This window comes from Urtica dioica, chromosome 6 (genome assembly GCF_054948205.1).
Source record: "Urtica dioica subsp. dioica isolate 48M chromosome 6, U.dioica_male_clone48M_v1_H2, whole genome shotgun sequence".
NCBI lineage: Eukaryota > Viridiplantae > Streptophyta > Magnoliopsida > Rosales > Urticaceae > Urtica > Urtica dioica.
In genome coordinates this window covers 4,895,575-4,918,649 of record NC_142761.1, presented here as the reverse complement: position 1 = coordinate 4,918,649, position 23,075 = coordinate 4,895,575, and positions in this window count along the sequence as shown.

Here is a 23,075-nt window from a genome sequence, read left to right as displayed (position 1 = left end):
ACTTTTCACCACCAAACTCAAACAGCGACATTAATTTCCCTATAATACCAAGTTTAAAAAATGATAGTACTAAAAAAAACTATTTAAGAATTTTAAATGCAACGGACTGTCATGTAGAGGTTGCGCTATCCATTTCTTGAACATTCACATGTCATATTTAAAAACTAATTAATCTCTCCTAAATTGCAACAACAACCATAAACAAATCTCCCTCCAATCAGAAGAATTATATACAAATATCTAGAAGTTTATATGATAATATATAAAACGCAAGTCAAACTAACCAAACTGCCAACGCAACTGCCACAGAATAGACAAATCAACACATTAATATAAGAAACTATATTGTAATAACGATTTATCACTTGCACCAATGTCTCCATGAGTTTCTTTGGTTTTGGGCGTTAAAGCTTTGATTGTTTGTATGTGAAGGAAACATTCTTTAAACTTTGTAGAAATATATGAAACACTAATAATATATTACATTAACTCATAAAAGCAAAAAAGAAAAGAAAAAAAACCCTTAAGTGCACCTCCAATCACAAGTAGGGAAGTGGCTTGATAAAGTAAATAAAAGTGTATAGTGAAGGAATTTTTATAACTTTTACACTTTTGTATAAGGTAGTTATTTATAATAATACATTTCTCTTTGTTTAATTTATATACATGGTAGAGAATCTCTCATGTCATATGGTGTGAACTCATCATGAAAATGGACAATCTAATTTCCCATCTTCGTCGGCAAAGAAGTTGAATGTGACTCCACAAGGATAGACCATAGAACATGAACATCTTCATATGGGCATGACTTCACATCCTCGTACAGAATGTATATCCCTCTCCCTAAATTAATTATTCAATAAAAATAAAACTATGTGAGTAATACAATATATGAATAATGATCATTATATATATGGATGGATATGATATGATGTACATGCGTAGTGAACAATGAATTAGTGAATGATAATAATGAAGAGATGATGGATGAGACATATAATGCGAGAGTTTGTCATAAGAACTAATATGATAAGCACAAATGAAGGGTTTTGAGGACATACCTTTCTTTTGAGTAGAGTTGATTCGGAGCCACACCTTCTTCAATGGAGAGAAGAGGGATTGAAGCCAACCCATTTGGAGAAATGGGTGTGTTTGATCTCAATCTCATGTAGATTTAACACTTATTATTCTATATGGAGGGGGAGAGAGAGAGAGAGAGAGGGAGAGAGAGGAAATGAAAGAAATAAACTAAGGCAAAGGTATGATGTAGATTCTCTAATGGTTTTTTAATATTTTATATTTTTTTGCTTGGACATAGAGCTAGTTATAAGGTCACCGTTTTTTTTTTTGTAATGGGTTCTATTTTTTACATTTTCCTCGTTAATTTTATGGCCAATCATGTGCATCACATTTTTCTCTTGGTGTAATGTCCTTGTCAAAAAAGGGAAAAAAGAAAAAGAAAAAGAAAAAAAAAATGCTCTTCTCTTTTTATCCCACCAATCAGCTGTGCTTATCACACCTTCCATAAAAAGCCCTACTTCATATTATCTCTCATTTGTTTAGTGACATTCCTTGTTGATGAAGCCACATCCTAGGGATCATACTATACAGGCATACACATATGTATAAATGTTCAAGCATACAATATAGAGATATAGGATTTGTGGGGTATATGGGTGTTCGTTTTTGTATTTCTAGTTTGGGAGACCTTGTTTTTCAAGGAAACATTGAGGGTTTTTATTTCATGTAGATATAGGAGTCTCATACAAGTATCTATTTCAAATGAAGCCATGTGTCCCATATGTACTTCAATTTTGGTTGCCTTAGAAGTGTCTTTGAGGCAATATATGGCTTGTCTCTTTGTGAAATTAGACTTGACTTGACTTGGCCTCATGCCACTCTTTTGGGATAAACTTTTGTGATTAATTCGGACACGTAGAGAATGAAAGAACATATATTTCAACAATTTCAAGGGTTTATGTATGTTTTAAGAATATTTCACGTAAAAGTGAAAGAAAAAATATAGAAATTGGAAACGTAAAATATTTTTGTGGTTTATAATAATATTTATCATGAAAGCAAATGCTGTTAGGCTCCCTTCTAGATTTTACTTTTCTTCATATAACATTGGTCTGGACTCTGGACCCTAAAGGACTGTTGTCTATTGATAAGGCTCTACTTATTAAATAGGTGGGCCAAAATGTGGCATGCTAGCTCAGGCCCATTAAGAGAATGAAATTATGGGCAAATCGGCTTCGATTGATTCCTCGGATGGTGCGAGGGCTCGAGGAGACCGATGGGATGGTGAAAGTGCCTCGATTGGACATATTTGGGAGATGTTTTTTATTTCTACTTTTTTTTTTTTTTTTTTTTTTTTTTTTTTTAAACGTAGGAGATGTTATTTAACAAAAAATCAAAAAGACCTCATTAAAATCTCATTGCTCTGGCCCATCAAAAAACCGAATGAGCAGCCATGTTCGGATTTCTCGGATTTTAAACAAAGAAAACATAATTAAAATTCACAACAACATTAAATAAAGGGATAAGAGGACAAATGTGGCTTTTTTTTTTCTTTTTTCTTTTTTTGAGATCGAAGGCTCTCCATGATTCTTTTGTGGTCACCAATCACTTCAACATGCCACCGTAAGTTTTTGAACTAAGCGAGTAGCAAGACCAGATGCATATTCAGGAGCTCTACCTCGCATGCTGATCAGAGCCGGCTCAAGAAGTTTGGAGGCCTTGGGCGAGAGGTAAAAATGAGGCATTTTTTAATTTTATTTAAATTAATTTAAAAATAATATAATGTAAATTTGTCATTAAACAATATAGAAAGCAAGAAAATTACACAAAATTTAGTTTTTTTGCTCAAATTTATCTAACTTTTCATTTTCAACTAAACAAATAGCAAACCCATTGAGTGTTTCTTGACACATGAATGACCTTAAATAAGAATTTGCTTGAATCTACTTGATTATTTTTATTGTATAAAACGAATTTTTCGCTCTTTTATGTGATTTAACAAAATTTTCTAATTTCCTTTTTTAAAAACCCGATGGATATTTTATATTCGACATATCTAACACTAATAGTTAATATGTTGACCAAAATTTGAAGAGAAAAAAATGCACAAACAAAAACTATCTAACACTAATTACTAATATCTTATAAAAAAAATACACAAACAAAAACTAACATAAAAATAAACAAAGAAAATTAAATAATAATAATGGCGCCAATAATAATAATAATAATAATAATAATAATAATAATAATAATAATAATAATAATAATAATAATAATAATAGTAATAGTAATAGTAATAGTAATAATAATAATAATAATAATAAGTGTTAAAGAAAGATTAAACTTGAAAATATAGCTTGCAATATGAAGATATAACCTTTATATATATATATATATATATATATATATATATATATATATATATATATTTCTTTGAACTTGAAATGACTTTTTTTTGTTATTTGGATATTATAAAATAAACATATTCAGGAATGTATAAATAGGAGAACAAAACACACAGCTTTAATGTTGTAAACAAAACCTTTGGTTTCTTAGTATACATTTTTTTAAGGTTAAAAAACGATTATCAGCTTTAAAATCGGAATACAATCCCAATCAGCCCAATGTTTTATTGCTGATTTTTTTACTATTTATTGCTGATGAAAATTGTGGGCTTTTTCAATTTATGAGCTTTTCTTTATTGTAGTTGGTGACATAAGTTTTGTGGCTGAGATCACGCTTTAGACATAATTTTTATTTTATTTTTTATTGTACAAGCTAATAAGAAAATTTGAAAATGGGCCTCCCAAGGGAAGGGGCCTTGGGCCGTTGCCCCACTCGCCCCTCCCTTGGGCCGGGCCTGATGCTGATTCCACATTGATTTCACACATCCACAACTAGGCCACAAATACTTTGCTATCTCGGGAAACAACCCTCGTTGCCGCTCTCATGTCTTTTGTTGGATTTAAAAGCCCATCAATCGGATTTTCCGAGGCCCAATAGCAGGCCCACTAAGTGAGTGAAGTTGGATGCGATTTGAAGACCGTATGCTTTGACGTATCATGTATTGATACTTGTACGCACAGAAGCAGCTCTTCATCCGGAACTGTAGATCTTGCTTAATCCAACGCTCATGCTGTCTTTTAGCCTTATTGTCTATTTATAATGAGTTCGAGACCTAATGTTCGAGTCATTAAATTATGTTTTGCGCTTTGCTAGGGTTTCTCTCGTCAACTTCTTCTCTCTGAGTGTGGTGTGTTCCTGAGCAATCACATTGATTAGGGACGGAGCGGAATCTAAATTAGGGCGAGCTAAAGTGTAAGAAAAAATTTAGGGGGCTAATTTGCAAATTTTTAAGGTTTTCTAAAAAAAAATTAAGAATGGGGAAAAAATGTAAAAACGAATATTTAAGGAAGGGCTTCAGCCCCCTAGGCCCAAGCTGGCTATGTCCATGACCTTGATTGTGTTTCCTTGTGAGAGATTGATAAAAGAATCATATGTAATTGGGAGTGAGAGTTGTTGTACTGAGAGAAAGGGAATCGGTGAGGCTTTGAGCGTGTAATTAAGACAAGCATAGTACAGACCGAGCTTCTCACACGGAGCTCAACGTGCATGTAGTTCATTCTTGAACAAAGCACATGAAAATTCGATTGTGTTCTTTACTTTACGTTTTTATTTGTCTGTTTGATTTCTGTTCTAGATTAGGTCACATCTGCTGTTTGCGTTGCGAAGAATTAGGGCTAAAATACTACATCTTTAAAAGTTGCATCAACTTCAATCTTCCACATCCCCTCTGAGACACTCGTGTATGATAGACTTCCACAATTAGCTCCTAGCAAGGAAATATTAAGGGATTTGATTATAAGTAACAATCTACCTTCCACACTAGCATCACTCAATTTCCTTGCAGATGGCCTCCGTTCTAATCATAAACTCGTCTTTACATTCGAAAGCTTATTCTATATGGTCATCCAGAGAGATAATCATCAAGATGGCCTCCTTACAATCTACGATCTCTATGCTTTACCATCGAATTCCACAATCGCGTCGCAAGCAATGGAAGAGAAAGTGTGGAATAGATTCAATTTTAATGTTGTAGACACGACACTCTTCATTGTTTGTGATCCATTCTTGATTCTTCAGTTTGGGTCCAATCGGAAAACCTTGTTTGTCGGTCTCCATAGAACACTACTAGAAATATGACATTTAGCTACGGAAGTATTAGCGACGACTTAATCGTCGCTAATTTAAAGTTAATCACCCTTTTAGCGACGAAAATATCGTCGCTAATTATTTGGTGCCAAAACTTCTAAAGTTTGGTGGCAAAGATAATTAGCGACGATATTTTCATCGCTAATTCTTTCTATTCGTCGCTAAGTTCGCGGGAAAACAATTAGCGACGATATTATCATCGCTAATAGTTTGGAATTAATATCGAATTAATTTTGAATTTTAACGAAATTTAAAGAGGGAAAAATCCCTCCAAATTAATTTAAACGAAATGATTTAGCGACGATTTTATCGTCGCTAAATGTGTAAAAAAACTATTAACGACGATTAAATCGTCGCTATATGTCTGGTTATCATGAACTGAAAAGGTAAGTTCATTTAGTTACGAAATTGACCATTTAGCGACGATTTAATCGTCGGTAAATGTGTTTAAATACCAGGTCGCGTATCAGCTTCCCCCATTTCCTTCCCCGACCTAAAAATCTCATTTTCTCCCATTTCTCCCAAAAAACCGATTCTCCTCCGACGAACCTCCGTCCTCCGCCGTCCTCCGCCGTCCCGAAGCTCCGGTAAGTCGCTCTCTCCTCATGTCTCTCTCTCCTCACATCTCTCTCTCTCCTCACGTCTCTCTCTCTCCTCAGATTTGTCTCTCCGAAGCTCGTCGCCGTCCACCGCCGTCCTCCGCCGTTCCGCCGCCGACGCCGACGCCGAAGTCCATCTCGTCCTCCCCGGTCCGCCTCTTCCTCCGCCTGCACGGCTCTTCCTCCGCCACCGTCGGTAAGTTTATATATATATATATATATATATATATATATAAGTTATATTTTATATATTTACATAATTTAGTATAAATATTTTAGCTTTACATAATTAGTTATATATTAGGTATAAATATTAAAATTATTTTTATTATAAATATTTACATAAGTATTTAGGATATAATTTAGTATATAAGTATTTACATAATTAGTTATATATATAATTATATAGGATATACGTATTTACATAATTAGTTATATATATAATTATTTAGGATATAAGTATTTAGGATATAATTTAGTATTTAGGATTTAATTACGATATAATTTAGGATGTTTGATGATTTAAAATTGTAAATTAGGATTATAGATTAATTATGTATATAAATAGTAGATTAGAGATTAATAAATTAGGAAATGTAATTTTGTTAATTACGATTAGAAAATTTAAATTTTTTTTTAATTAGTTGTTTATAGATTTAAAAAAGAATAAAAATGTGAAATTAATTAGTTGCTTATGGATTATGTATTTTAGTTATCGAACCACTGAGGTTCGATTTATTGTTAGTTTTAGGATGTTTCTATGCAGGTTTTAAAGTTAAAGGCTTGATGCCGGGTTGTTAAGTTTATAGGGGAGGTTCTGCCGAAATTTCGGTAGGATCGTAATTTCAGATGGCTACGGCTACAGGAGCTGGAGGCAGCGGAGGCGAGGATGACTACTTATCCCGTCTCCTGAATTATTGCTAGTCGGCGCCTGTACGCGATGGCGTCGAAGAAGAAGACGAGGATATCGAACCGGCCGTGCGTGGGCCGACGCTCAGGATTCGATTTGAGTGTGCACGGCGCCCCGGGGTGAAGGAAGTCGTTATTTATAACGAGGAGTTTCAGTCGTTCTTGCAGCCAGAGCGAGAATGGATCCGGATCTCGCGACGTTCGCGAACACGCTCGGGTTGGTCGTCCGAGACAAGATCTCGCCTACGGTCCCAAGGTGGACGAATGCGAACGTGGGGCCGGCGAAGGAGGCCGAGATCCGAGCAACGATTCGAGACAAGTACGACATTCGAGTCGATGGTGACGCAACCGGGAAAAAGAAGGCGATTGTCGATGCGGCAATCATTCGAGACGCGAAGACTCGTCTTCGAGATTGGAAGCATACCTTGCGGTCATGGTTCGACATCGACTGCAAGAGCAGCGTACAGGTGGCGCGGTCGATGAAACCGAGGACCGTTAAGCTCGACACCGAATGGGAGACGATGATACAACGATATACGAGCAATGAGTTTAAGGTAATCAAATCATTTACGTTAAATATATGTTTACTCTTTTATTATACAATTTATTATTTACGTGTACGTTTATTTAAATTACAGGCCATACAAGCGAAGAACAAGGCGAATCACGCGAAGAAGAAGACGAAGACTCGACAGGGGACGATTGGGTTCTCGACCCACCGCATGAAAAACGTAAGTTTTATGTTTATATGATACATCAAATCATTAAAACTATCTAACACTTGAAATTTTATTTACATGCAGAAGAGCGCCGAGATAGGCGCTTTCGAGAGCTTGTTTGCGAACTACAAGCGCCAACATCAGTCCGACAAGTCCGAATGGTTGACTGCTGAAGCCTCCGCACGTTATATAAGTTTATATTTATTTTGTCTTATTTTTCGATTAATATATACTAACTAGTTAATTATATCAGGATCGACTGGTCGATAGGTTCAACACGTTGCGAGCGGAGGCTGAGCAACAAGGAGCGAACGTTGATATTGCCGTCCTAGAGCAGCAGGCGATCCGCGATATTATGGGTTCGGGGAGTGATCACTTGACCGGCGTCGGACGCTTGGTGCCACAAGGAGCGCGGATGGCGGCTGAAATCGCCGAAGTCTACGGTTCGGAGACTGGGACTTCGCATTCAGGTTATATCTCGCAGGAGGTGTTCACGTCGACCATCGCCTCGTTCTCCGAGGCAATACAGAGTCAGGTGCAGCAGGCTCCTTCGACCCACAGCCAGCAGACTCCGACGATCGGCGTCCACACTCCGACGCCCGACGTCCACACTCCGACGGGCGGCCAACAGAGGACTCCCGATGGTAGCCAGCAGACGACGCCCGGCGGTCCGAGTCAGTCGGCTGATGAGCAATTTGTAATCCCGCCGCACCATGCAGAGTTTCAGCGCCAGCAGAAGAGCGTTTCACGTCGAGGCGGGGGAAAACGAGCGGCGGGACGACGAAGCAAAGGTCGCGACTAGTGTTTTATTACATATTTTGTATATAGTAGATTTTTATTTATATATTTGTCGATAATCGAAATCGTAACCGTATTTTATATATAAGTTCATTTCGATAATATAATTTGATTTTTATTTGATTTTTCATTTTAGAATTTCATAAACGAAAAACAAAATAAAAAATAAATAATTAACGACGATAAAAATTAATAATTTCAAAAATCGAAAAAAAATTAATAATTAGCGACGACTTTGTCGTCGCTAATTATTAGAAAATTAACTTATTAGCGACGATTTTATCGTCGCTAATACGCGCGCGAAATTAGCCCGCACAAATTAGCGACGATAAAGTCGTCGCTAAATAATTAAAAAAAACTCCTCGTTTAAACATTTAGGGACGAAAAAATCGTCGCTAATATCGTCGGTAAATATTTAACGACGACTATTTCGTCGCTAAACATATTTAGGCACGGACATTTAGCAACGATAAAAATCGTCGCTAAAATCGTCGCTAAATAGATTTAGCGACGATTATGGGATTATTAGCGACGAAAAAAATCGTCGGTAATGGTGAGATTTGTTGTAGTGGAAGGAGTCGACACCGCTCCTAGATCTTTAGATCCGAAATCGTCCTCAACATGTCATCTTTTGGATCGAAGGGGGCTCTCGGCATCAAGCGAAAAGCACATATGAGCAACATTATCTCCGTACCGAGCTCCGAGCCACATCTCTCCAACACTACACTTGGATCCCACATCTCCCAGATGCCATTACCTAACGGACTTTCGTTGTTGCATCACGTCCGATGGTAGAAATTGGTTTATCTGGGAAGACCCAATTATTAGCGAAAATATCTCCTTCACCCACGATGAAGAATGAGATTTTTTTAATGGTGTTCCATGCAGACAATATATTTTTCATGAGTTTCGAATCTAATGCCTTGCTACGGACTGTAAAAATCCTTAGTGGACATGATATGCCACGATATGCCAACCAATGTTTGACAATTAGGCTTGATTTATTTTTTTTATCCAACTAAACTTACAAAGACTTGAACTTCTCAAAAGAGTCTGTCCATCCGGTCTTCGGGATAAGGACCACATAAGCGTAGCTCTTGTTATGCTCGATTTTTCAAGAAATGAAAAAAAAAAAAAAAAAAAAAAATTGTTTTTATAAATTTATTTGGTCTCTCTCTTTTTTTTTTTTTACCATACCAAATCCTTAATATGAGTTGTGTTAAAGATTATTGGCAAATTTTGAAATATGTTAAAATGTCATTCATACCGAAACTAAAAAGTTTTCAGATGAAAAATTCTTACAAAAGTTTTTCATGAATATATGGAGTTTTGGAAACCCGGTAATTGACTCGACAAATGAATACGGTTTGTAACATATGTTAATAAGAAACGTATCATTTTTGCTTAATATTATGACATAAAATAAAGCATAAAATAAGCTCAAGGTTTACCTAGAATTAGTGAAATTAATAAAAAAAAGTTATAAAAAGGTGTAGGCATATATTAAGTTTCAATAATGTTTTTGACGTTGTTCTTAAAAAAATAATGTTTTTGACGTTGACATTAAAAAGTTGTAAATTGTTGTATATAACATCAAAAATTTTAATAATAGCGTTGAAATAATATTTTGACAGGGTAATTTTAACAATTTTATTAACAATGTATAATTTTGACTATTTTATTAATTAATTAACTTCAAAGAACTATATTATATAATTTTTTTTTATAAAATAAAGGAACGTCTATGATGTAAAATAACATACCGAGAGCAGTCCTGAGTATTCCTTGCCATTTTCATAATTAAAAATCACAGTAATATGTATATTATTGGTGTACTATACCGTACAACTCTGGATTTTATATAGACTGTCGAGTATATATAACTATTGCACAATAGTTTTAATGAACAGATATTCAGAAAATTTTCAATTTCCAAAGTTCCTACATATGTCCAAAACTTTATTATTACAAGTCTCAGTAAAATCCTATAAGATCCAAAGTACTGATTTTTGTTGCTCAAAGAAAAAACTTTCAGAGAAGCATATCAGGGCTTAACTATGGAATTTGAGTTTTACAATGAAAAGTTGAAAACATGCAAATGTAATATCAGCGCTGACATATTTTTCAGAAAACTCCTCATATACTAATTTTGCAGTTTATTTATTCGGAAATAGCTGCCTTGTAGTTGTATTTAATATCAGCGCGTTATAAATAAAGTAGATGAGACCTTCTCTCACGTTTCCGTGGTGTTTTTTTTTTTAATTTTGTTTTTTTTATTAAATAAGATATTGAACTTTAAATACAAATAGTGTTCATTCGTATCGATTTTTTTTATCAGAAAGATAAAAATATTTTCATAAAACTTTAAATACATTTTTTTCAAACCTAAATATTTATGGACATATCTCTATATATTTTTTTCTTTCAAACTAAAATATATTAATTATTCTGCAACAACGCGCGGGACATATATTGCTTGTTTAAGATATAAGACAAATGTCTCACTTAGGGCATAATATTCTGCCCATCATAAAATGGCCTTACCATAAGTAGAGGTATTTGGTTTGAGCCACAACAAATTTTATGATGAATTTTTGGTTAACTTAATTGCGTAATTTTTGTATGTGTTTTACATTTTACCATATAAAAAAAATATACAAGTATTTGTTGCAACCAACCAATTTTTTACCTTCTTTATAAGTATCACTCAAGTTTTATTTTATTAGGTAAATAGGCCATATATTTTCGTAAGTACAATTATACCCCTGTGAAAAAGAGTTAACTAATTTACTCTTTCAGTTAATTTAATTTACAGTGAAGTTAATTTGATTTAATATGTAGTTAATTTAATTTAACTCTTTCAATAAATTTTATTTACTTCAAAGTTAATTCAATTTTCTATTTAGTTAATTTACTGTCGATCCGAGTCTTCATCATCCTCGAGTTTGAACAGCTTTCGCGAATTTCGGATCGGAACCCTGCCATTTTTTTTTTTGTGAGATAAGCACCATTTCTAAATGAGTTGATTCACAAAAAATCTAAATATTTGAAGAATTAACATACCTCATTTGACAAGATACAAACATGATTCAATATTATATCACTGTTTAATACACCAAATTAACTTATAAAAGGAAAAAAAAAAAAATACTAACAGTAAATTAAATTTACTGTTCTGATAAATTAATTAACTAAAAAAATACCATTAGATCTAATTTTGCAGCAGAGACGACTTCAAGCGGCGACGACCGGCTATGAGCGGAGAAGATCGGAGACGACCTGCGGCGAGCGATGACGACTTGCCACAAGGGGCGACGAGTGGAGACAAATGGCGACGACCTACGACAAGCGGAAACGATAGACGACGACCTGCGACGAGCATAGACGACTGATAACAAGCGGCGGCGTGAATCAACGCGACATAATGGATCGGCGAGACTCTAGGGCAGGGCCGGCCCTAGACATAGTGAGGCCTTAAGCGAAAAGTAATAATTAGGCCTTAATTTTCTTCAAGCAAATAGTCCACAATTTTACCTCATTGTAGCATTTTGGTTACAAATTTTTTTTGGGCATAGTTTTGGTCTATAATATATTGATTTCGTAACATTTTAGTCCATTCATTATTATTTAACACCTAAACCGTTTAAACATATTTTCAAATTAAAATATCTTATTATATTATATAAGAAACTAATCAAATTACATTTTAACCATTAAAACACTAAATAAAGATTAAAAAATAGACTATTAGTGCATTGTTTTATTAAACAGTTAAACTCATTATAATAAATAAATAATAGCAATTATTAAAAAAAAAGTTGAATGTTATAAAACTTGTGACGTGAATATTAAAGAATAAGGATATTGGCTATATAAATGATAGGATCAAACAATATGGAATAATAATAGGATACAAATCTCAATTTTCATATACACAAAAAAAATAGCATAGGATATACAAGCCTCAGTTTTTATATAAAAGAAAATAGCATTCACACATTGGAATGGAAGAATCTAAATTTAGAAAGTTTGTTAATTGACAAAAAAAAAAAAGAACTTTGTTCTAATAAAAAAAACTGAGTAAATATAAGGCACAATTAAATAAAAAAAAAAAAATTGGAGCACATACAACAAAACAAAAGTGGTTCTTTTATGGGAAGAAAAGATGTATTTTTTTTATTATTAGAAAGGAAAGATGCTTGAGAGAGAGAGCGAGAGTAGTAAATAAGAGAGAGAGAGAGAGCAGTAAAAAAACAAAACAAAAATTATCAGAGAAAGAAGAGGGTACGCACACATAGAGAGAGAGAGAGGGAGAGCAGTCAAAGCATGGACATGCTGCTTTTCAAAATGGGTCTTCTTTGGGCTTATTATTTTTCAAAAAATTGAGGCCTTAAGCGGTGGCTTAAGTCGCCTACTATTAAGGCCGGGCCTGCTCTAGGGTTTGGTCGGGGTTTTCGTCTGAGCAACTTTGGGTATGAGTTTTTGAGCATGCGTCTTTGATACTATATATATGGGGGTAATTTTGGACCCGTGGTGCCAAATTAAATAAGTTGGGCTATTTTCTTAATTAAACTAAAGTTGGACTATTTTCCTAAATAAGGTAAGTTCTTGAGCTAGTGGCCTAACTCCCAAAAAAAAAAACCTATTAGCTCTGTATTTGGGATTTGATATTTTATTTTATTTTAATGTTTACAATTTAAAATATATGTATATATATATATATATATATAACATCCTGGATTTTATTGACTATTATGCATCGATATTTTTATAATTGCAATGAAAAAAAAAAAAAAAACCCTTTATGAATTAGATAAATATCTTGCATATTCATCACCACGAATAATCACCAAACTGATAAAAAAAAATAATAAAAAATAAAAATAAAAAAAAGCGTTATAAAATTATGTTTAGCCATTATAAAATATTTAATAAAGTCAACAAAATTCAAAATTAAGAACGCTGAACATAAGATTTTCAAATGATGTTATATAAAACGGAAAAATTTGGTCACAGCCTCATCATCACAAGCCCGACTTTCTAATTTCATGCATAGTCTCGACTGCAATTAACTTTGGTTGATGCCTTTAAAGCTAGTGTTTTGACTGATCACAGAGATCTCAGATTCATAATGTCGTTAGTTTAACTCAACCAAATTACTAAAAATCCCACGGGGATATCTAGATAATCCTGATTGTTTCCTCTCATATCATCCAATCCCGAAATCAAAATCGATTAGAAAACACAACTATCTACACCGCTTCCCTATAAAACGGCACCTAAAATGTAATGGGAGCTAACTGCTAAGTCACAAACCCTATCATCCACTACGCTAAAATTCTAACTCCCACATTGCCTATACCATACATAATTATTGATCACTTGTCATAAGCAAGACACGGGCTTAAATAAAATAAGCATATTCGGTCGTATAGGGTCATCAATATTAAGGTCTCTGCCAAGGGTCCCGGTGTTTCCTTCGATCAATTTTAAAGCATAAAAAACCACAAGCACAAAACTTGAAGATTTTAATATTATCATGAGAGGATTATATTATTAAGATAGTAATTAATGAATTTTTTAAATAATAGATTATGTCATTAAGGAAATTGAGAATTTTATAACAAGAAATATTTGTTTACCACAAAGAATAATATTCCTACCTGACTTATATATAATTAAAAAAAAAGTACGTATATGTACTTCCACTATATATCATAAAATAGCGATATATCATTTTAAATAACTTAATATGTTATCATTTCGTGACTGAAAATAACTTGGTGTGAAATAAGACTCGTATTCTCAAAGGCTATAGATATTCGTACAATTGTTTCTGGGTTGAAAACTTGAAACCAGGTGTGGATTCTGATCCATCAACGTCTTTATAGATGGATCAGTCTGGCCCAAACTGCCTCGTGATTTTATTTAGATTTTCGCCACGAATGATCATTGTTATTCTTATGTCTTTTACTCTTCAGACACATATTCTCTCTCGGTCCCAAAATCTACCCACTACATATCAAGCTATATTATGATGACCGCTTTATCATAATCACAAAGTGACACGATTAACTTAAACTTATTCATTCATTTTTATAGCATAGTAATCATGTCATATTTAAAAAACAATTACGGATAATGTTTTGTAGAATGGTATAATTAATATAAGGAAGAATGACACATATATAACACAATTTAGTAAAATACTGAGTTTAAGTTTTGATTGTCGTGTTTGTACCATTTGTTTAGTTAAAATGACAAAATTATACCCTAAAATAAAACACATTGTCACGTATATTACTTTTATTGATTTTTCAAATGTTAAGACTCTGATATAAGAAACTGAACCAAACTTAAAGCAGTACATTTCACCTAAATTCTCAATTTTGAAATAAAAATAAGTCTAAATCGAAACATACTATTAAAATTCATACCTCCCAAGAAATGGCTTCCTTCTGTATTCACATTGCAACTTTGAGTCCTATATTTCACGTTCAAATCAATAATTTTGATGACTGTCGACTTTTATCACTTTTCTCTCTATGTGTTCTCCACGATTGTTGTTTGTTTTTTTTATAAATAAATTACATATATGAGCGCAAATGAATAATGGAAAAATGAAGTTTACATATAAATATTAGAATCAACATCAATAAAATGAAGATTTGTAGCACTGTTCTCTATTATAGGTTATTTTACATACTGCAAAATTTTAATATACACATAGATAAAAAAATTAAAATTTTGCGATATGTAAATTAAATATGTGGTATTTAAAAAAAAATAAAAGGTTAATATGTTTATGCCATTTTTGCGATATATATATGTTGTATATGCAGCATATGCGCGGTTTTACTATATTTTAAGAATATTTTGCGACATTTGTGGAAATCCTTATATTTGAGGCATCTCACCAGAGAATAACATCTTGCTCTCGTGCAACTGCGAAATGCAAAATATCATGCGGGATACCCCTCTCCCGCGCATTATTTCAAACCTTATAAAATTCTCTGCCTATTAAAAAACCATTTTGAACTTCGACCGAAAAAGAACACCAACCCTTCAAATTCACCAATTCGAATAAGTCACAACAATTAGCAAAAATCCTCTGAAAAAGGTCTGGATTACTCGGTTAGGACCAATTCCCCAGTGAGAATAGGTCCGCGGCGATACAGATAATGACAAAAAATAGATTCATGGAAACTAGGTCGGCGAAGGGAGGTTCAATGAAAGTAGGTCCACAACGGGGAACAAGGACACGGTTTGAAGTCCTCGGCCACCTCAAACTCCAAGTCCACAATGTAAGGTCCTCGGCCATCTCAAATTACATGTCCATAGCGTGAAGTATTTGCTCATCTAAACTATAGATCCACGAAGTGATGTCCTTGACCACCTCGATCTCCAGGCTCACAGGTGGAGGTCCGCGGGGTCTAAATCTTTAATTCCACGAAGGCCTTAACCTCTAGGTCTATTGCGACCTTGATCTCTAGGTTCACAGCTTGCAAGTCTGTGACGCCCCTAACTTTCAAGCCCAATACGGTCTAGACCAATGTGGAAATCTTCGACCACCTAAAACTTTAAGTCTGCGGCGTGAAGTCATCAACCACTTCAAAATCTAAGTTTGCAACATGAATTCATATGCCATCTTGTTCTCTAGGTTCCTCGTGTGGAAGTCTACGATAACTTCAATCTTCAGGTCTACGACATGAAAGTCTTTTACGACCTCAACCTTCACGTCCACGGCCGCATGGACCTTTTCCAGCATGAAATTCCAGCGCGCCCTTAGCATATTGCTCTACGACGACCTTGACCTCAAGGTCCACGACAGCTTCGACTCTAGCTCTAGATCTACGATGAACTCGACCTCTTGCTCTGCGGCGGCCTCAACCTCCAGGTTCACGACAAGAAAGGCCTCTGTACCCTCAACCTCCATGTCCACCACAAGGAACTCTCGGCCTCAACTTATATTTCCTCGACCAGCTTCCTTGCTGCCAGTTCCCTACTTGTCTTCTCGGCCTAGTTTCCCCCAAGGCCCATCAAGTTTCTCGATTCACCAATGCTGACTTATAAACTACAACTTTAACTCAAGGTTGAAGTAAATTGGTCTCATCTGAGAAAATCATATCAAAATAGTTTCTTAAGACGTAATCTTTCTCTCTCAAATCTAGAGACGAGCCTATATCCTCTACCTCATACTTGTCAATTGGACCAACGTTTAGCGCCGGAGAGCCCGTTGTAGCAAAATTACTGTGCACCCCTCTAACTTAATTTAATCCATCTTTCAGGTGACGAGGATGGAAATTACTTTCCAATGAGACGAGACTATAGGGATTGAGGACTTCATCACATTTTTCTTAAGGGAAAAGTCTAACTTTTATTACTCAACTAGATCGGCATCAATTAGCCTTGCAAAATAAGAAGGAAAAACCTCACTTCTAACTGTATGCATTTGGGAAAAACTAAGTTATCTTAAATATTTCCATAGAACTCATGTTAATTAATTAATTAATTAAGTTAAAATGCCTTGAAATTCTACCAATAAAAATTATTAAAATTGGAAGCGAATTTCTATCAACTTTTGAAATAGTAAGAGACCACTGATGCACCTTGGATCAGATTCTTCTTTATCAAAAAGCTTATCTAGTCGTCGAGCATCGCCTCTTCAACAATGAATTCAAATATCCGACTTCGGGTAGTTGTGCATGGCATTGATGGGCTGAAATAGCTTAACTCAGATAGAAGAGTGTAAGCTTGAACTACTTATAGACTTTTAACTACAAAGCATACACTAAATATTGTAATTGTACTAACGTTACTAGCATACATTCGAGTATATATTCCCTCCTAACGGATTTGTTGTCCAAAATTACTTTAGCTATAAAAAGATTTCTAAGAATATCAAAAATAAAAAAGAAGGGTCCAAAATAATGAACATGAAAGCGTTTTGTTTGTTCATGAGAACATTATGAACAACTATACACCCTAGAGAGAGTAATAGTTAAATATATGCACAATCATACTAGCGATTTTCAAAATAGCTCGTGAACTTCATTGCCTCATATATTTCCTTTTTTTTTCCTCAAAATTCATTTGCACAAAAACAACATTGAACAAGCTAGTCATGTGCTAAAAGATGATGGTTCATATCAGAAATAGAAAGCCTTTTTCCAAATAATTAATGGCGGTCCCATTTGGTTCCTACACACACACAAACACACACACATATATATATATATATATATATATATATATATATGTATATATATATTGAGAGAGAGAGAGAGGTCCCCAATAATTATCATGTGAAGAGAGACAACATGATTTTGTCAATAATGAACATAGGCAACCACAAATGGGCACTATAGAAAAGGAAGAATGTTAACATAAGAAAAGTAAAAAAGAAAAATAAAAAACAAAAGAAATGAAGAAATGTTAGACATCGTGGCGAAATTTCTTTGCATTGCTTTGCAACGGTTTAAAAGTGGTTGATCGGCTGTGTCTCCAAAGTCCATTCACCAGTAATAACCCATCCTATTCCTTACTCGACAATCTTGGTTTTGCTTTTTCCCGAATAACGTCAAAACAACATGATATATATATATATATATATATATATATATATATATATATATGTGTGTGTGTGTGTGTGTGTTGCATATCTATATTTATATATACGGAGTCAAAAATTCAAAAAGCATACTTACATGTGGCTTTAACTCTGTTGGTAAAGCAAGTAAAGTTATCTAATTTGCTTTACACATTTCGTTAAGCAACAAAGCTAGCAAGTTATACATATACGTAAACAATATATAAAAATAAGCAAATATAACGATTTGAGAAAACTTTCAAATGACTATAAGACTGGAAACCTAAACGGTGAGACGAAGTTATATATATATCTATTCAGCAAACAACACTAGTCGCTTAGGGTTTTTTTTTTATTATTTTTTTTTGGGCGAAAAAGAGCTACACTTCTAAAGTAAGACGTATCATATTATAAAGTTATCTGAATATGATCTGATATTTCATAAATTTTTTTTTTCCTGGAAGATGGTATTCCAGCACTTTTAATCAAAAAGAGGTTAACGGGTATCTCCAAGTATACAAAGTTTTGACTCCATAACAACAATGAATATTGAGTATATAGAATATTTTAAGCGACCAACTAATTTGCATGGATAAAGGAAGAGTTGATAAGTGGAGTGTAACTCATTAATTAACCAATTTGCGAAGACGTGGTCAATTATACAGCAATAGTCCACTCTATCTCAAGTCATTGAGCTCTCCAGGCTTATCACATTTGTGTAGGGCATGTTACATTAATTATATATATGGGGTTTCTAGAACATTTATTTTAAAAAAATGTAAGATCATTTCATTGAAATAGTTCCTTACTTTTCTAAGCTTCACAAGGACAATTTTTCTTATAATAAGTTCGAAAATCCGATAATTCCATTTTTTTGCATTTAATAAATCTGTAACCTTTAGAGGACATGCAGCGATGTAATCTAAACTTACTATATTTCTACATGAAAAACAGCCTTTTTCATATTATTTCTTAGGTGCGTGTGTTTAGAAGAGATCGGAACAAAGAAGCTAGAGAGGAAAGCATTCTTATTACATACGCTGAAATTACATTTTTATTTTTCAATAGAAGAATATAGGTAAATAATGATTTAGCCATGATATTATGTGGATGTGATTTGTGAAGTCTGAAGTGGGTGACTGACTATCATACTATCTTAGAAAAAAGTCATTCCATGAAAAGGAAATATTAACAGTTCTATATGAATATAATATATATATATATATATATACATATATATATATATATATATATATATATATTGTGTGCATGTGCACTTTCTAAGGAGGGAATTAAGAGAACTTTGCATTTCAAAATTTGAAATGATCTAATCAGTCTTTTTTCTTTCTTATATCTTCTGTTCTTTTCTTCCAATCTCACGGCTAGGTGGAATATACAAAGGATGCAACTTTGGATACACTTTGTCCACGTGGAGGCCTTAGAGACATTGACTATTATTATATATTATGTGCAATGATAGTTTCATAAATTTAAATGCAAGGGGCGAATTGCAAAGACTCGTTTGTAAATGGGACTTAACAATTCCAAAAATTGATTAAATATCTTCTCCAAAGTCATAGCCTAACTATGACAAATTAAGAATGACGTATATTTGTCTACATTCTTACTATGTCAAATTGCGTATAGTTTAGAGAGAAAGCAGTAAAAAAAAGTAGTTGTTTATTATAGATGAATACAGGAATCTCTAACATGTTACAATGAGGACAAAAGAAACAAATCTTTCAAATAATACCAAACTTTGGTGTTAATTATACTATTTTAAATATCACGATCGATAAAGCTTACAAATCTTCAACTTTGGGAAGCCCCAAATGTGATGGCACAACCTAAACTACGCTTTTGCGTTTCACTAAAACCTCATTAATTATTTTTTACTTGCTATATATGTATATCTTCAATGATATATATATATATATATATATATATATATATTAATTTAAATAATATAGGTTTTATTTTTAATCTATATATATATTTATATATATATATATATATATATAGATATATAGGGATGAGAATATGCTTTATACGTGCCATAGAAAACCTTGATCATATTTTATAATTAATGCGCATGGGAAAATCTAAAACCTTGTTTTGAGCTATTTTATTTTTTGTGTTTAGGTTTATAATCCAGTATATATATAACATCCTTTGCATAATCTATTTTTTACTTTTGGAGTTTTCGAAATCGGCAATGAGGCCAAGTTTACTTCTAGATAAAAAGCTCATGTGCTTATATTTTTTTTTTTTATCAGGAATTTACTTTCCTTTTTTTTTCATTCTGTAAATTATTTACTGTTATAACTTAGGACCCTGTACTAATATTTTTAGCTTATACCAACTTATTCATTAGAAATATTATATGTGATTCCACTAAATAATATTTAACCAAAATAAATTTAAAAAAATCATGTTAAACCTAAAAAAACGTATATAGTAAACACTAAACACAAATAACAATATATATATTAAAAAATGATTTATGGGAATATCAAAGACTGAAAAATCATATTAAAAACAATGAAAAACACACGTAGAGAGAATGTCCAAGACATCTTGGGTCTATGCCATGCATTGCTGAAAAAGTCCCCGCCGTAACTAGAACGGAGTTTAGACATAATTATAGTTAGTACTAATCTATATATTTTAACTTCTTTTATATGATGTATTATTACATGTTATGTATTTATTGATGAAGACAACAATAAATGCTTTTGACTTTTATGGGATTATGTGTTTTTACCTCTTTTCTCTATAATGTGCTATGTGTTCTGTGTTTGCTTTGAACTTAAACGCTTTACAATATTTTGTAGCGTTTTTCATACTCTCGATGCGGTTAAGTTGTACGTACTTTCACACCGATTGTTTCTTATAAATTGATTCATATTACCTTAATCCATAAAAAAAAAAAAATAAAAAAAAAAAAAACAACAACATAAATAATCATAATATTTAATGGTTGAGTAGCTTCAAGGCCTAAAGTGGACAATATATGTGAAAAAACCCACTATTTTTCCAACCCATTTAACCTATTAATTTAAGAAGTATCTAATTAAAGGACCAGACAAAAAAAAAATCACATTACACAAATAATCAATTTATATAGTATACAATGTTTAATTAATCATTCGTATTATAATTTTGTTTTTCGATGTATTACTTGGTTACTCCTTCTTAGCTTATTAAAAGGTGCTCAAGAAAATAATAAGTAATGCAAGGTATTTTTCTTCTTCTTACTATTGCAGGGTTATATTTATTCTTCAAAGAATGTAGTTTTTGAATCGAGTGATAACCGTACATTTCATACATGTTCATCGCATACTTTTAAGTTCAAACCGTAGCACTTGTTAAGTTTTTTTATTATGAATTTTTTCATAGGGTTTGTTTTTTTTTCCAGGCTTTTGACAAGATTTAAGCGTTCAAACCATAGTTGAGATACTTCTTGATATCTCGGAGAACTTGAGTATTTTAGTACATCTTAGAGGCCAAACGTACAGAGCAAGATCGCAATGAAACATTACGCAACACGTTTACCAGCGCGCCAGCGCAGTCGTTTGGAGCATAAAGACCGCTGCATATTACTCCACAAAATGTAGCATGACTAACAGGTTCTCATATGAGAAAAATCAACTAGCGCGGTGCTCTGGTTTAAGAAGTCCAAATTTTTAACTTTCACCATTTTGGAGTATGACAAATTTTGTGCTGCTAAATCAAATTTAAAGGTCCATATTTCTCTAAAAATCTCAGAAAAATCTATTCATCATACTTTAGCTTAAGGAAAACATGGCTTACCTTCTCTATATGGGGCGGGGGCGTTTCGACTTGTGGTTTTGAGAGCTTTTGAATAAGAAAGTGTGGAAATAGATCAAAATTGATCGATAAGGTTTCCTCATCAACCTCAATAGCTCTTTCTTTTCTATGTCTCTTTATTTTATAATCATGGATGCTTAGTTTATGATTTTCTTATTTATTTCTAGCGATTGATCACCATTTAAATTATTTTTAGGGTTTTCTATATATTGGTATATAATCATATGCACATGATCAGAGCATCACAAATTGTTCTAAAGTTATAGAGATAGCCTAGATGTTTGTGTAGTACCTTGAATTCTCCCTCTTATTTTTTGTGATTATTTTACAAGGGGAAGTTAGTGAATATAGTTTGTGTGACTGTAACTAGTATCCAAAGAAATAGATTTTTTTTTTTTTTTTTTTTTTTTTTTTTTTTTTTTTTTTTGCATACAAAGCCAGGAAATATATCGATTATAATGAAATTTTGGTAGCGATTTCGTGTTCATAGTTTCAAAATAAAAAATTGTGATGTCAGATGGAAACTATGACATAAATATTGTGAAAATTTAAAAAAATGTGTACATAAAAATTGCAACGGAAATAATTTTGCATACATTAATGGGTTAATGACTTTCGAAATTCAAACACACATAATAAGTTCCTAAGAGAACATAATACGTTCCAAGCACATATAATATAAGTCAATCATTCTCAATTAGTTATATTATTGAAACTAAAGGTGAAAAACTGATTTACATCTCCGTAAATTAGTTATTCTTAAGATATAAATTACAATTTAATAAGCTCTCCAAAATCTATTTAATCAATGATTAATTTTCAGGATTCATAAATCTCATAAAAAAATTTCATATATTTATATAATATTAATAATAAATGATTATAAGTTTTCAAACAAAATTTTTGGTCTAACAATAATTCATGAAGAAGGCCGAATGACTACTCTCAATTAGAACTATAGCTCAATTATTTAAATAGTAAAGAGATAGTCAAACTCATTCTACAAGGATATATACTGCCTTTAGATGCGACTTTTGTCACATACAAAGGCCAAAAAATCGCATCCAAAAGTCATTTGGATGCGACAAAAGTCGCATATTTGGTGTGAAGTTGTTGACTCTAGATGAGACATTTTGGATACAACAAGTCGCATCCATTGTCACATTTATACTTGTCGATCGCATCCATTGTCCCAACCACGATTATCCTAATCATCAACTAAACCTTAAACCTCGGGCCTCAGTGACTCAGTCACAACATTCTAACAATTAAAATGGATAAATCAAAATAAATTGACATAACTTATAATTCCAATTTCATTTTTAATTTCAATTTAACTAAACCAATTTTACTAATTAAATTTCTATTATAATTTTAATTTCAATTAAACTAAAA